A 17,155-nucleotide genomic window follows, 5' to 3' on the forward strand; every position below is an offset into this window, starting at 1 on the left:
TCACCCTCTGATTATTCCAGTTGATTTATCCTATCTTGTAAATGACCCTTTTGGGGGTGGGGGAGTGGGGAAAGGAGACATATGTAAAACTTTAAACAATAAAAAAGGAGAGAGAGAAAAAAATGAATTGACCAACAAAATAAGACCTGAAGCATGGAGGCATGGAACAGACTGACATACCTTGATGTGGAGGAGGGGGGACAAGAAGACATAAACCAAAGAACTTATATACCTCTATGCATAGGCCAGGGACACAGGCAATAGAATAGTGAAGACCTGGGGGTGTGGGTAGGGCCTGGGAGGAGGGGGGAAATGGGAGATAACTGTAATACTATCAACAATAAAAAAATATTTTTAAAAAAGAACTGAATTTGTATAAAGTCCAGCTTGTGTAAACCCTTTAAATAGGTTCCTGAAGTGCATTCTCCTTGTGTTGTAGGTGGGAACAGCACCTGGTGTCTGACCAGTGGAGTCACACTGGACTTGGGTTCAGCAACTTCAGTACTTGAGTTCTGGCTAGGAAAGAATTCAAACTATAAAAGAACATTTCCTTATAAAATCACAGATGTGGGAAAAGTAATTTGTAGAAGAGATGGGCTTAGGAAACAAGTTATAGAGATAAAGGAAGGGCCCTTAGAGGTTGGGGGTGAGGAAGGTAATGGTAAAGCTCCTGGGGGTGGAGGAGGGGAAGGGAAAGGGAGAGGGAAAAGCTCATGTGTGGTCCCAGGAGGGAGAGTGCACTGCGTCCTCTGTCCTGAGGGTTTTAAAGGTAGAGATTTTAGGAGAGGTCCCAGGGGAAGTTCTTTTTATTTTTTAATCCTCACCAGAGGATTTTTCCATTGCTTTTTCAGAGAGAGTGGAAGGGAGGGAGGGGGAGAGGCATAGAAAAACATCAATGTGAGAGACACATCTGGTTGCCTCCTGCACATGCCCCTACCAAATGCAGGGATCAAACCCGCAACCCAGGTACATACCCTTGACTGGGAATCAAACCCAAGACTCTTTGGTCCACGGACCAACACTCTAACCACTGAGCAAATGGCCAGAGAGCCCAGAGGAAGATCTTAGTAGAATATTTAGCAGCTTTCCAGGTATGTCCTTTAGGGTCCAGGTCTCCACTGATTGATTAGTTGGAGCCAGGGCATGGGGTCATTGTCCAATCAATGCAGCTGGTCCTGAGGTCAGCGATGGGGTCACTGGTCTGGCTTTGCTGCCCTTCTAGGCCTGGAGCTGAAATACAACTGAGGCCTAGATGTTATCTCTAGGGAGGAAAGGTCAGGGGGTCCAAACCTCATAACAAGGGATATGCTAGGGGAAAAAAAGTCACCCTTAGGGCAAGGCCCCACCCTACGATTGTTCTTTGCTAGGCACCCAGGGCTTTCACCCTGGTGACATTCTATACCTGGCCCATCGTCCTTGCTCTGCTCATGTCTGTCTAACTGCCTACCACACTTGAAGTAAATGATGATGAATTTACTAACTCAGAGCTTAAAGTGAATTCCAGTATTTCTGGCCTATTTAGGAGAGAAAGCTGCTGCTTGAACATAATGTTCAGAAACAAAACAAAAAAAATGCAGGATCTTTCCTCTCTTGACCACTGGTTCCTGCTTTGACGCAGTGTAAATTATAAACCGTCTAGTTGGAGCATCCCCAGCATAAACAAATCACCCTCTGATTATTCCAGTTGATTTATCCTATCTTGCAAATGACCCTTTCTCTTCCTTCTCAGATCTCTGTTGTGCTTTCTGGCAAGTTCCCTGTCTCAAAACCTGCATGAGGCAAAAAGAAAGGCATCAAAATCCTATTGGCCACTTATTGGCTATTTCTTCATAGTGTCTTCAGGAATCTTGGGAGAAGTATTACAATATAATGTGGACAGAGACTGAAATGTCTGGTTCAAGTGAGGTTTAAGAATTTTCTGGCTTTTCACTACACTCAAACTCCTGGCCTCTCTTTCTATGTGCAATTGGCAATTTTACTGAATCAGTTCTTTTTGTTTTCTTTCTTCCCTAGCAACTAGGGATGATGTTTGACAGTACAGCAAATAGGGACACAGGAAAAAGAATCAGCTGGAGCCAATATGACTTAGGTTCAAATTTCCACACTGGCTGGGTAGCTCAGTTGGTTAGAGCAACCTCACAATACATCAAGGTAGCAGGTTCACTGGCCTCAGCGGAGAAGCCAAGCCTCTTCAGTCTTCAGTCTTCACTCCAACCAGAGCCTTCAGTCTTTGCTTCTCACCTGCATATGCAAATTAACCGCCATCTTTGTTGGGATAATTTGCATAGTCACTCTGATTGGCTGGTGGACATAGTGGAGTGACACCAATTTGCATGTTTCTCTTTTATTAGTGTAGATTGGATTTCTGAACATGTAGTACAAAATAGACATTAGGGTGGCAATGGCTTGGAAACACCTCATCTGACCATGTGTTTTCAAATGAGAATTTGGAAATCTCAAATATTTCTTTGAGGACTGAGTTCAAGACTGAGTTCAGGACTGAGTTCTGAGTCTTAACTCAGAATGTAGGCCCAAAAAGAGATTTTTTCTGTGCTTGGACTGCATAACTGTTTGGACTTTGATAAATTGTCAGCAAGAGAAGAGTTCTATTCCTGCTTTTTATCTCAGAGCTTTTTCATATTAATCTCTGTTGATCTCTCTCATTGTGACTCACATCTCTTCCTTGGTATTTCTTTGCCTTACCTAATGATATCTTAACATGCTCTTTCCCTCTCAAGGGAATCCCTTCATACCTTATTCTAGCATCAGTCTTCTTATGCAACAAAAAATTACAACTCTTTCTTTATCAAATCATATTTTTCATCCCTTTTAAATTGTCTGTATCTAACATCTTTTCTGTCCATATCTTACTATGCCTATTTCAAGCATCTGTGGGTTCTGGATCATGCTAGGTGCTGGAGAGATTGAGGCAGATGAAATGTCTAAGGAAATCCTTGTCCAAAAAAAAACCTTATGATTTATTTAGGGAAATAAGACAAGCATGGAAAATAAATGTCATAGATAAGAACTGATTCAGCATCCTATGTTTACAGAATACTTTACTGGGCCCTCAAGATGCTACTCTCTAGTGAGGACCCAGAATGGACATGGCAAGAAAAGCAAAGCAACATCAGTTAGTGTCAAATAGAGAGAAGTATTCAAATGAATCAGAGCACTGGAATAATCACCAAGGGTGAGTGATCAGGGAATACTTTTGGAGGCAGTGGAACCTGATTTGAACTTGAAAGAGGGTGTATAGTTTAGGGAAATGGCAAAGAGGAGGAAGGTGTGTAGGGCATTCCAGACTGGGGAGCAGTGTGAACAAAGGTGTGGTGTCAAGAATGTTGTAAGCTTTCCGGAGACAATAAATACTCTGTTGATCATTAGCTGAGACATAAGATTTTACCTGGCCTTGAATGCAAATCTAAGGAGCTTACATTTGATCCTACGACATTGTTTCATAGAGCTCTAGGGCTTCTCAGAAGAGACAGCACGATAGAAAACAGAGAGACTTGAATTCAGTGCAGGTGGGGAAAAGTGAAGGTAGTGAGTGGGATAGCTAAGAAGGCAGAGATCTAGGCCCTCCATTTCTATGTAAAACTGATCCCACTTTTCTGATGGATATATTGAGGGATTGTGCAAGACTTTATTTTGAAGAAAGTCTTCTGCTGCTTAAAGAATTGGACAACAGTGTGGTGATTGTGGAGGGAGGGGGGTTGATGGAGGTAGAGAAGGATATAGGGGAATAAAAGATGATGGAAAAATAAATAGCTATTGAAAAATAAATAAAATGGGACATTTGGTGTAAAAGAAAAATAAAACAAAAAAATTGAAAATCCCTGCTGTTGATAATAAAAGTTATTAAAGAGTTTTGATCATAGAATGTTAGCATTGACACCTAAAAGAGTTTATTTTATCTAGTATGAAACCAAAGCAGAAATCACATTTAAATATCCCTGACAGTCTTTCTGCAAAAACTATTCCAGTGACAGGAAAACCACAACTTTACATGACTTTACATTCTACTATATTTGATACCTCTAATTCAGGAGATCTTAACATGGAATCCATAAATCCCTTAGACTGAGGTACCATGAACTTTGATGGAAACAAAAATCATATCTTTATTTTTCCTTATCTTTAACTGAAATTTACCATTTCTTCTGTTATGAATGTAGGCAACAAACCCTAGTAGTATTATCAATAACAAAAAACACACAAAACATTTTCAATCCACTTTAAAATCATTGCTAATATATTCAGTTTTTAATATTTTAATAATCATATTTCAATATACTGTAATTTTTCTATGTAATCTTATGCATTTTATTTTATGCACTTAAAAACATTATTCTGAGAAGAGTTCATTGGCTTTACCAGATTTCCAAAAGGGTCCAAGGCATAAAATAATGTTATGAAACTCTGCATTATATTTATGCAGTTGTTTTCTATTGATCCAGAATTTATCTTCCTCTAACATCTTCCCATTGTTCCCACGTTCCCTCTCTACAGCTACATCGAATAAGTCTAATGCTACTTTCATGTGACAGTCCATGAAATATTTAAAGACAGCTATTATGGGTCAATAGGCTTCTTTCGCTAATCACCCTACATTTCTTCATCTGTCCCTCAAAATATATGCCAGTGGGCCCTTCATCATTCTGACCAGCTTCTACAACATGCTCCATGTGACCCAGCTTCTTCATATCTTCCTCATAAAGTGTGGTGGTTGTGCCTGAGCAAACATCTAGAAAGGGAAATTTTAAAGATAGGACTTGGACTCTGTCTCAATAGTCAGAGTACTTCCTGTTCCCCTAAGCCAGGGGTCCTCAAACTACGGCCCGTGGGCCACATGCAAATACAAACATTGTATTTGCTCCCATTTTGTTTTTTTTACTTCAAAATAAGATATGTGCAGTGTGCATAGGAATTTGTTCATAGTTTTTTTTTAAACTATAGTCCGGCCCTCCAACGGTCTGAGGGACAGTGAATTGGCCCCCTGTTTAAAAAGTTTGAGGACCCCTGCCCTAAGCTATAGTAAGTAAGCTGAGCCCAAAGACTGAGATATAACTAAAGGTGGTCATTTAACTCTTCCCACTTCTGAACACCCTGGGACCCAGAAGAGGTGAATCTATTTAAGGCAGTGTACTAAAGTGGTTTAATGGGGCTACACAGGTCTGTGTTTATATCCTATTTCTTCTAAGTATTAGCTGGGTGACTTTAGGGAAATCATTTACTCTCTGAAACTTGGTTTTCTCATCTACAAAATGGATGCAATAGCAGTGCTTATTTCATAAAATTGTGTTGATTAAATGTGGTAACATATAAAGTGCTTAGTATAGTGTCCGGTATATGCTTGCTAATGTCAATCAAAATAAGATTCATATTACTCTCTTCATTAACTCATCTTGGCCCTGGGCACCTCCTTCTAATCTCCATTTCACCATGGTTTCACTTCCTCTTTCTGGATCCATAATTGAATGTGTCCCCAACAAGTCTCAGTATTCTCATTGCATAGCTTGGCAAAGATGCATGTCCTCCTCAGAGGCTCAATCTCTCTTGAATCCCTTCAGGGATTTTATGGAAATAAGCTACTGAGACTGAAAATGATTTCTAATTAGGATTTCTGTGGAAAAGTGCTCCCAAGTGCTATCAGCCTTGAGAGATTAGGACTACATCCTTTTTAATTAACTTCCTCTTCATTTGGCAGTATAAAAATCACACTTTCAAATCTATTTATTGAACCTATGTATCAGTCTACCTCTCCCCTCCTCATCATAGAGAAAGTCCTAGGAAAAGTCATCAGAAAGACAATAGAGGAAGAGATTTGAGATCTCCTATATATATGAAACTGAGCAGTTAAAATAAGCTATACAGTCTGTATACTTCAAGGTAGCAAGGTTCCTACATTTAAATTCTACCATACAGAGTAATACATATTTTCATTTGCTTTAAAGTTTCCTTTGGAGTTAGTCAGATGTTTTCTTATCATAGGGTCAACAGGGTTAGCATGGCAATCCTGTATTCCATTGGATTATCCTCATAAGGTTATTTTCACATATAGGCTTTGCTTTACCAAACAAAACAGTTATAATCATTTTATTCTCTCCTCAGGTTGTGTATCTTCTACAATGTGTGACACAGTGTTGAAGTTATTCTCCATGTTCAGTAAAACTTTTTTTAATGCCCCTATGTTCAATCAACCAAGAACTAAATGTCCCCTCTGGGCTAAGGGTTGGTTAAGTGTTGAGGTGAGAGTGGGATGGGAATGGCATAGATGGCGAATGGTAAGTGTTACAGAGTCCCTAACTTCCAAAATGATTACAGCTTTATTGGGGAAATAAGGAAGTATGAAAAATAAATATTATACCTATTACAGTATAGGCAGTTTCCTTTCAAGGTGAGTTACCTTTGTGTGTATTTTCTCTTCAAGTTGTAAACATAAGTCAAAGTGTAACTAAAGTATCCTTACTTCCTTTTCTACCCAGGTTCCTCTTACTCTCAACTCACTCTTATTCTCACTCTCTGTATCTCCTCCTCCTCCTAACCTCAATTCACAGAAATAACAAATTGTTCTGATATATATTACATTTTTAAAAATCTATGAGCATAAGAAGTATAGTCAATAATATTATAGTAAGTATGTATATGCCAGGTGGGTACTGGAACTATGAGGGGAAACACTATCTAAAGAATATGATTGTCTAACCACTATGCTGTGCACCTGAAACTAATACAAAATAATATTGAATATAAACTGTAATTGAAAAAAATTTTAATTAATAAAAATCTATGGTGCATATCAGCCCAAATTGTTCAGATTCTCTTATCTCTCCTATTGAAACTTACCCTCTTTGGTGTGTAAAACTCACTGCGCTAGTAGAAAGAAAGTAAATTGCAGGATTTAACATTTTATTACTATATTTTAGTAGCCATTTGTCTTTCTAAATAGCCTTATTAATTCAAATGAATCTGCTACTTTTGGAGACTTATTTGAGCCTTTCAAAGTCCATCATCAAGAGACTTCCTCTGTTTAAGACCATTTCAGTTCCCTCTTCTAGGTTGTATCCTACTTGTGAATATTTAGCCAGGGTTATGTTTACATTCAGCACAATATAAGGGTCTTGTGCTAACCTAGGCATTTATCCATAAAACATTAGACCCATTAGATACTAAATATATGGTTGTTAAATGTAGATAAATTACACAAGCTATTACATATAAACAAAATAAACCTTTGCACAACTAACAGTGCACATGGACAGAAGATTGAAAAAAGGGAGGTCTTGAAAGTTGTATGTTACCCAAATAAGGTTCAAGAGGCTTTTAGAATGTCTCTTCTAAGTCACCTAGAGATATTTTCTTGAGGAAGGTAGGCCTCACAGGAGCTGTAAACTTAAAGTCTAAAGAACCCTGGGAACATTCCCAGGATATGGTGCAGCTTGGGAAGAAGGCTCAGGGGTGAAAGTAACATATTTGGGTTTGAAAAAAAACACACAACAAGAAGCATTTTGCCAAACATGTTTTTCCCCTCAGTGCTCAAAGTTAAAAAAAAAAAAAAGGAAATGCAATCCATATGGTTTGGATTCATTTATACTCAATTATGAAGAGCTTTAAGACATTTTCTAACCTCTTACGTTTTTAGACTCTTTTTCTCCCTAAAGAACAGGAAATCTTAATTTTCCTAGCTTAAGGGAACTTGAAAACGAAACAATTTATGTTGGACCTAAGTATGAGAGTTCATGAGTTTAAATTCAGAAAGACTTGGTATAAGCCAATGTCCAAACTGTTGCCAGTGATGTTTTTCTCTACTCGGAACCCTCAATGTTATATCTTTCAGAGGAATTCTGATTTGATTTTTGTCTTGAAATGGAGAACATACTTTGAAATGACAAAATACAAGAGGTTCAGAATTTATAACCGGGTTACTGATGGCTCCAGCCCAGTTGTACATCTGAACAAATTACCTCCATATGTGAGCATAGCCCTGGTTTTTTTCATGTCTTACATCTGCAAGGGGGAAAAAATCTCAGAATATGTTAGTAAACAAGCATACCATTTGATTTTTAAGCCTTATGTAATCACTTTGATCCAAAAGAACTCTACAACACAGGACTAGCATTTTTACTGACTTTCCTCTGATATTCCCCAATTTTTTAAGTCTTATTTTTCACCACCAAGAATTGCCTTATACATTAAAATACACAGTTCGTTATTTCTGGTATAGATCATATGAAGGGTACTAATTTAAGAAGGTAAAAAAAAGAGGTAAAAGTCAATCAAAGTGGAGACTCAGACCAGTGATGGAATCACAGACATTATTTAATTTGTTTTTGCCATAATAATTAACCCTAGATGTTAAGCTTTAGACATGCCATTCCACCCTGCCCCTCCACCTTATCTTTTTTGAAAAATTTTATTTTTATTGATTTCAGAGAGGAAAGAAGGGGGAGGGAGAAAGAGAAACATCAATGATGGGAGAGAATCATTGATCGGCTGCCTCCTGCACACCCCACACTAGGAGTCAAGCCCGCAACCTGGGGATGTGCCCTGACCAGGAACCCAACCATGACCTCCTGGTTCATAGGTCGACGTTCAACCACTGAGCAACACCGGCGGGACTTTTTTTATATTTTCATTGATTTTAGAAAGAGAGGAAGGTAGAGAGAGAGGAAAAAAAAACAACAACAACAAAAAAAAACATTGATTGGCTGCCTCCCACACACACCCAAGAATTGAATCCACAACCTGGGTATGTGCCCTGAATGGGAATCAAACTGGTAATGTTTGGGAGCATGGGACAACGCTCAACCAACTGAGCCACACCAACCAGGGCCTCGACCTGATCTTTGCTCCTGTATCTCCTCAATTTCCTTTCTGTTGTGATTCCTCCCAGTGTGAAATCTACAATCAGCAAGAAGGTAACCAACCTTAGGAAACTGTGACCACAAGAAATATGGTGACCGATTCCTTCTTTGTGAAACATACCATTGTCAAAGCTATACTTTCATATCCTTCATTGGCCCCTCAGTCACTCTCATGTTCAAACAAAGAACTTGAACTTAATCTCAAGTCTCAAGTCCCTTAAATAAGTATAGGCCAATTATCACAAAACAAACCATTCATTTTCTCTTTCCCACTAGAGAAGCTGGGTCTAACTGTTATGCCTGGTATCATTCCTACTGTCTAGAAATAGGCAGTAGAGATGCTCAGATGTAGGCCTCCTGGCACCCAGATATTCTCTATCATAACTAGGTCAACAACCACATTTCACCATGAGTGTTATCTGCTTACATTGGCTGTAGGGACTGTTTTCTTAGAACAATCATAGTTGTGCATTTTTCATGAGTCGGGGGTCGGGGTGGGAGTCGGGGGTGGGAGTGGGAGTCGGGGTGCAATGGCAAATGGTTGTGGTCAAAGAGAGAATGGCCAATATTAAAAGAAGGGCAACTAGATTAGTGGCTTGGCACTGGGCCAAGGTGAGTTGTAATAATATCTGATGTGAATGGAAGCACAAAAAACATTAGTAAAACATGATTTAATTCATTTAATCTTAGAAACAACCCTTTCAGGTAGTTCTTGTTTTTATCTCCAATGTATTTATCTCTTTATTTTTTTTAGTTTATTTTTTATTGTTGACAGTATTATATTTATTTTTACCCTTGACCCCCCCCCACACACACACACACTTATCTCCAATTTAACATTGAGTGGAAGCCTGCTCAGAAGCCCAGAGTGGTTCAGTCCCTTGCTCAAGGTTGCATTGTTAGCAATGTATAGATATGAGACTCAAGCCCAGGTCTCTGACTCCAAGATCAGTGTTTTTTGTTTTATTCTACAAGACACCTGCAATGACAATTCGTTCCAGGTGTTTTGAGGGATGGCACAGTGAAAAAATATTTTTTTAATATATTTTATTGATTTTTTACAGAGAGGAAGGGAGAGAGACAGAGAGTTAGAAACATCGATGAGAGAGAAACATCGATCAGCTGCCTCCTGCACATCCCCCACCGGGGATGTGCCCACAACCCAGGTACATGCCCTTGACCGGAATCGAACCCGGGACCCTTCAGTCCGCAGTCCGACGCTCTATCCACTGAGCCAAACCGGTTTCGGCGAAAAAATATTTTATAGTTTTTCAATTTTTTGCTTTCAGGAAACAGATCTCTTCTGTTCAATGTAACATTTTCCTTTCTTTAGGCTTTTCACATTTTTGGAACAAATGCTTCCCAAAAGTTGTGTATTTGTCACTCTCATCGCTCACTTGTGGATAGAATTTAGCTTAAAAAATCAAGTTGCCTAAGAGGAAGATAAATGACTGGCAACAACCACAGGTCCTGAAGATCACTGTTGAATATGCCATTTTAGGAATCCTTATGCCATTTTAGGAATCCTTATAGTGTATCTCAATAAGAAATAATTATAGAAAAACAAATGCACAAGGGAATATTTGGCACCTCATATCTCTTTGTTTCAGCTCCTAGATCTGCAGAACACCACTCTCTTGTTTGGCCCCAATGGAGCCCTTGAGGATGTGGTGGGAGGAAAAGCTTTGGACAGGATTCTCAAGGATAATCTAGTTCAAGCCATTTAAAAAAAAAAAGATGAGGGAGTGCGGTGTAATGAATGGTTCAAAGATAGGCTTTACAATCAAATCCAAGTTTAGGTCCAGTCTCCAGCACTTTCAGGTTAACAAAAAAAGTTATTTAATCTCTTTGATCTATAGTTTCTTCATCTATAAAATATGGGGTAAAAATAGTATGTATCTCATAGGGCATTAGTAATAAGATGATATCTATAATAATAAAAGCATAATATGCTAATTAGACCAGACAGCCAAACAACCTTCCAGATATACTTCCAGACGACCTTCCAGATGAAGCTGGGGCTGTGAGGGCCAAGGCAAGCCGCCGCAGCTGCAAGGGCCGAGCCCCTTGCAGGAATTTCGTGCTTCAGGTCTCTAGTGTGTATATACTGTTGGAGAAAGTCAGTGAAAGGATATGACCTCCAGTAGAGCAGCGAGCTGGATGTGGGCAATCAGAGGTTCCTGGCCTCTCCCCTGTGCTTGGAATGTCCACTCTTCTCACCATTCCCACAGTGGGAGCCATTTTCAAGGACACAGCCTTGAGAGAGAAATGTGTTGTTGAGACCATCTGGACAGTTACGTGACTGAACCCACTTAAGACTTCTATGTATATTTTCAAGATTCTAGTGCAGTGGTTCTCAACCTTCCTAATGCCGTGACCCTTTAATACAGTTCCTCATGTTGTGGTGACCCCCAACCATAAAATTATTTTCGTTGCTACTTCATAACTGTAATTTTGCTACTGTTATGAATCATAATGTAAATATCTGATATGCAGGATGTATTTAGGGGGCCCCTGTGAAAGGGTCGTTCAACCCCCAAAGGGGTCGTGACCCAGAGGTTGAGAACCGCTGTTCTAGTGGGTGGGTGCAGAGATCTACTCATCTTGTGGCTGCCCAAGACAAGCCTCATAAGTAACTTCTCTTGCTTATTAAACTGCCACCTAACAACCTGGAGTGGTCACCTCTTTCTTGTCTGTCCTTGCCCAGGAAGCTCCCGAGGTTACAAATATATTTATGTGTGTGTATGGGGGGGGGTATATAAATGATGAAATAAACTGGTCCTAGTTGAGAATAAGGACCAAAAATAGAAATAAGGACCAAAAACCACCCAGGGACCTCCTGTTTTAAGTGATTGTATAAAAGAAGGCCTAAAGGAAATATTTAGAAAAGTAATAGAAGGTATAAAACAAAAAGCCAAGGAGCTTTCTTTGCTTCTGTATTGCTGAGGGTGTTATTCTAATCTACTATTTATTTATAGAATCCTGAATTAAGAAGAAACTTGACAGAACATTTGAATTCAAGCTTTCTCAAGACAGAACCACACCTAACCCAGCCCAAAAGCCTGTGAATACTTGAACAACTGGTTATTTTGCTGCAACTCTGAGGTCAGTCTAGTAGTTCAAAAAGAAGTCTTTAAGTTAGGAAATACAATCATTATTCATTTAAGCAACATTCCTGAATACCAACTATGTGTATAGTGCTGAAGGAAGAAGGTTAGGAGGAAGGGTCAACCACAGTTCCAACGTTCAAGAAATTTGCACAAAGGCCACAGAGATAAATGTATAAACAGATATTTATAATATAGTGAAGAAATACCAGAATGCAAGTATGTATATGCAAAAGAAGGAACAAATAATGATAAATCACAACTTAAGGAAGGATTCACTTAGAAGGAAGTTAAGGAAGGATTCACTTAAGTCTAACAAGATGGAGAACACTTCTTCAGTTAGAGGTCAGAAGAAGGTAGGAAAACAATATAGGCAGAAGAAGTATATGCAAAGGCATCACAATTAAAAAATAAAATAAAATAGCACACTTGTGGATATACAAGTATTTCAGGAAGGTTGGAGCTTAGAGTACAAGAGGGTGGAAAATGGGGGTAGGGAGTGGCAGGAGGTGAAGCTAAAGAGCTAAGCAGGAGGCAAATCAGGAATCGTTGTTTTTGTTTTCTTTTGTTTTATTTTGAGCATACCCAAAGGGTTAGACATTATCCTAAGGATGCTGGAGAGTTTTAAACAGGGGTGGAACATAATCAAATTTGAGCTTTGGATCTATTACTCTGGTTGCAGTGTGGAGAATAGATTGTAAACAACAAAAGACTGAGTCAGGGAAATCAATTAGGAAGGTGTTGCAATAAAGTAGGTGTGAGATGATGGGGATCTGGGCTAAGGTACTAGCAGTGAACACGTAGAAAAGCATAAAGCACTGCCCAGGTGCAAAGGGTTTCTTATCTTATCAGAAAGGCAGACGGGCAGTAGGGAAGTAGTCTCAGGAAGCAGGCCAGTGAAGTCTAAAAGTCCCCACTACAGGTGTGTATGCAAATCATTGTTTTTCTCTAACCGCCCCTGAGTCAACAGAATAAGTAGGTTACTGGGGCTCCAGCCTTTTTTGGTTTATCAAACATGATTAATAGTGTATGTCTTCCCTAAAGTACACTCATTTCAGATTACAGGACTCAAAAGAAAAACAAGATAAGAGTAATATGGCATTGGCTCTCACATAACCTTTCACATAATGCAAGCCATTGTGTTCAGCTTCTCATCAATACAGCTTGCGTAGCAGAACTAAAGGTACAGAGACTTTCACATTCTTCCCTTGGGAAATTCCCTTCACTGTTGACTACAAGAGTGAAGGACACAAGGTGAATCAAACCACCAGTATTTCCTGGTTGCCTCATAGGTATGCAGCCCTACATTAGTACTAGCAGGAAGTAAGAGTTTGATGAGTGTGTGGATGGAGAGTACAGAATCAGGATAGACCCCTTGCCCTCAAGAAGCTTGCATTAGCCCTGGCTCATGAGGCTCAATGGCTATCACAGACCCACACACCGAAGGGTTTTGGGTTCAATTCCTGGTCAAAGGCATATACCTGGGTTGCAGGTTCAATCCCAGCCCTGGTTGGGAGCATGCAGGAAACAACCAATCGATATGTCGCCCTCACATCAATGTTTCTCTCTCTCTCTCCCTCCCTCCCTCTTTCCTTTCCACTCTTCCTAAAAATCAATGGAAAAAAATATCCTTGAGTGAGGATTTAAAAAAAAGAAGCTCACATTAATAGGGAAGACATACTTCAGAAGACATACCAAATACAGAACAAGGAAGTGAAAAATTCTATGACATAAACCAGAAGTGTCCTAGTAGCCTAGTAAAGGTTTAGCTCAGGGTGGGCTGACAAATTCAGAGAAGGCTTACTGGAGGAGACAGCATGTGTGTGAATTTGAAGGGTTAGTGAGTTCTGAGAAGAGAAGAAAGGAGATTCTACCAGGCAAAGGTGACAATGGGAGTGAATATGTGGACACACATGGGGGTGGGTGGTAACAGTCACACAGTAACAAATAGAGTTTATTTCCTTCAATAACACCTTCACTTGGGGCAGGATAAGTTCTTTCTGACATCTGTATTGTCACTTTAAGTGGGACAGAACAATCTTGGGAGAGAGGAGGTGAAAGGATATCCTTTAAAATCTTTCCAAAGTGGATTCTGTGATGCCTTTTTCTGGTATTGGTGTGGGTACAAAATAGGGACAAGCTTGAAGGGAATAAGAAGTCAGAAATGAAACAAAGAGAAAGATGTAGAGAAACACAGAGAGAGAATATAAATATGAGTGGACACTCACTGAGCACGGCCATTTCCATATCTTGTATCACTTAGTCCCTTCATCAACCCTTTGAGGTATGAAATATTATCCCAGTCTAGAGATGAACTGAAGAATGGAAACATCAAAAAACTTCTTTAAGCCCTAGCTGGTTTGGTTCAGTGGATAGAGCGCCGGCCTGCTCACCAAAAGGTCCCGGGTTTGATTCCTGTCAAGGGCACATACCTTGGTTACAGGTTCCTCCCCGGCCTGGGCCCTGGTTGGGGCTCGTGCAGGAGGCAACCAATCAATGTGTTTCTCTCATATCGATGTTTCTCTCTGTCTTTCCTTTGCCCTTCCACTCTCTCTAAAAATCAATGGGAAAAAATATCCTCAGGTGAAGATGAACAAAAAAAGAAAAAAAATAATATATTAATAAAATAATATAATAATATATATTTAAAATATATATATATATATGTATATATATTTAAAACCAGGCAGCTAGTTTGTGGCAATATGAACCTAGGTCTATCTGACTTAAAAGACCTTGTTTGTCCCATGACACACATTACCTCAGAGCTAAGTGGTTCTCTAGCTGTGGACAGCACACTGAAGTTGCACCCATGGAAACTTATTTCAAGATTTGACTCTGCCACTTACTACCTGTGTAAACATTAATCACAGCTTTTCTGAACTTCAATTTATTTATATATATCACAACAGATTTATATATGTACATATATATATTAGCAACAAAATTTATATCTTAGTACACAAAATTGTTATGATAATTATATGAGATAATAGATATGAGAGCACTTTGCAGAGTGTAAACATCACACAAATGTGCATCATATTGTGGTTCATGGAAACCAAGAGTATGCTTAACTCAGGCACTTATTACCTGTGCATCTTCAGGTAGCCACAGCTTTCTCCTAACATTCTCTACTAACAAGGCTGTAAAGGCTGTAACAAGGCTATAAAGATGAAAGAACTTATCCAAAACCATCCATACATACATCTATAAATATTTATTTATTATCTACTCTCTACCATGCACTGGGCTAAAATCTAGGTATAAAAAGATGGCCACTGCTTTCAAAGAACTGCTAATCTCGTTGGAGATATAGGCTAGGAAACAGATAAACATAATAAGATGAGACTTGCTTTCATGGGGATAGATGATAGATAGATGATGATGATAGATAGATAGATAGATAGATAGATAGATAGATAGATAGATTTATATTGATATATAGATATATAGAGACACACAGAGAGAGATGGAGAGGCAGATAGTTGCAGAAAAGACAGTGAAGCTTAGAAAGTAAGCCCTAACAATGCTTAAGAAAGTCAAATAAAGAGTCACAATGTGTAAATTTTAACCAAGGTGTAACAACAACAACAACAAAAAGATTTGCTCAGGGGCCAAGAAGCAGGGTGAATGAGCTCACCCAGCTATAGAGTATAGAATAAGAAAAACCTGGGCCTAAGATGAAATTTTAATACTTAAGAGATATACATAAATCAAATAGACTCTAAAGTAGCCTGAGATAAAAGTAGGACACAAAGAGAAGTATCATGACACTCAAAAAAGAGAGAGGTAGTCAAGAGTGTCCAATAATATCAAGAGTCATTGGTGACTTTGCCACAATCCTGACAGTGAAGTGGTTGTGCAGGATTCCATATTTAGTAGGGTTAAAAAGTGAATTGGAATTGAGGAAGTGGGATTGTAGGTGGAGAATATTGTTATTCTAAAAGTTTTGCTAATAAAAATAACTAAAGATAGGAAGTAGTGAAGAGGGATATAGAATTCAGAGAAGTATTTGTTTATCATTTTGGTTTTTGTAGGTCACAGAGATTTGAGTGTTATAACTTGAAGGGAGATATCTAATGGGGAGAGTAGTTGAGGATATGAAAAGTAAAAAGACAGTTGATAGATTGAGGTTCAAAAGCAAAGGTATAAATATGAATGCAAGAAGAAAGATTCATTTTTGACAGGGGAAGAGATACCTCTTCATCTGAAGTTGAACAGAAGAAGGTGAATCTCAATACAAAATAATTGTGTACACCCACCATGTACAAGGGCCTTTGGCATATACTGTTCTCTCTGTTTGAGATGCTTTTTTTTCACCTGTCACTAACACAAATTCTTACTCATCATTCAGACTTCAGCTCTAATAAATATATTTCTGCAAGGAAGTCATATAGACCTGAAGCAGCATGTTATATTTAACATTTGTCCTTTTAACATTTGCTTTTTAAGTGTTGCATGTGTTGCAACACTATATCTACTAATTGTCTCCATGTTTATTGATTAGGAAATTGGGATTTGAAAGTTGAAAATTCTTTACAAACAATGACTAATGCTCACCCTTTACTTAGTAAATTATGAGGGGAAAGCCAAGTCAATGAAGCAGCTGAGGAAAGGTTGGTATAAAGGAAAAATTAATTTCACAATTTGCAAAGAGTCTTGAACAGCATATGATATCTGGCATCCAAAAACAACTCTCCATGTCATGATTAAAGGAACATTTTTGAACCATAACCAAACACAAATGCAGCATTAAATAGAAATCAGATGGTCACCTTTTAACCTTAAAAGGAGTAAAAGTCAGTGTTTTACTTTTTAATTATTGGTAAAATAAAGACAACTAATGGGATGGAACTATTTTAAAATGTTTCGTGACTTCTTTAGTATTGAGCAGTAAACAAATTAGCAGTGACTATTCAGTATTTCACAAAGGCCAAAAGCCAAGATAAGTTCTTAAATCAACATATTCTGATATTAGCACCAGAGATATACTTGTTTTTATTTCTTGGATCGTAGACTGTGGAGAGGACCTAATAGAAGCGACTGTAGAGTAATATGCCTGTCTCTAATGTCAGAACAAATATAATCATAGTAATATTGTCTCTTTAAAGTAGAACTTCATGTATTTATTTCAATGATGTTGCCATTCAACAAAGTGTGCTCAGAGTCCCCTTTTAA

General features: G+C 38.6%; 1 pseudogene; it reads left to right on the forward strand.

Annotated features, from left to right (window-relative positions):
• Positions 1–6,277: 6,277 nt before the first annotated feature.
• The window catches only part of LOC102438665, a 31,902-nt pseudogene continuing 21,024 nt past the window's right edge, over positions 6,278–17,155 (forward strand).

Source organism: Myotis lucifugus, unplaced genomic scaffold, assembly GCF_000147115.1.
Source record: "Myotis lucifugus unplaced genomic scaffold, Myoluc2.0 scaffold_2, whole genome shotgun sequence".
NCBI lineage: Eukaryota > Metazoa > Chordata > Mammalia > Chiroptera > Vespertilionidae > Myotis > Myotis lucifugus.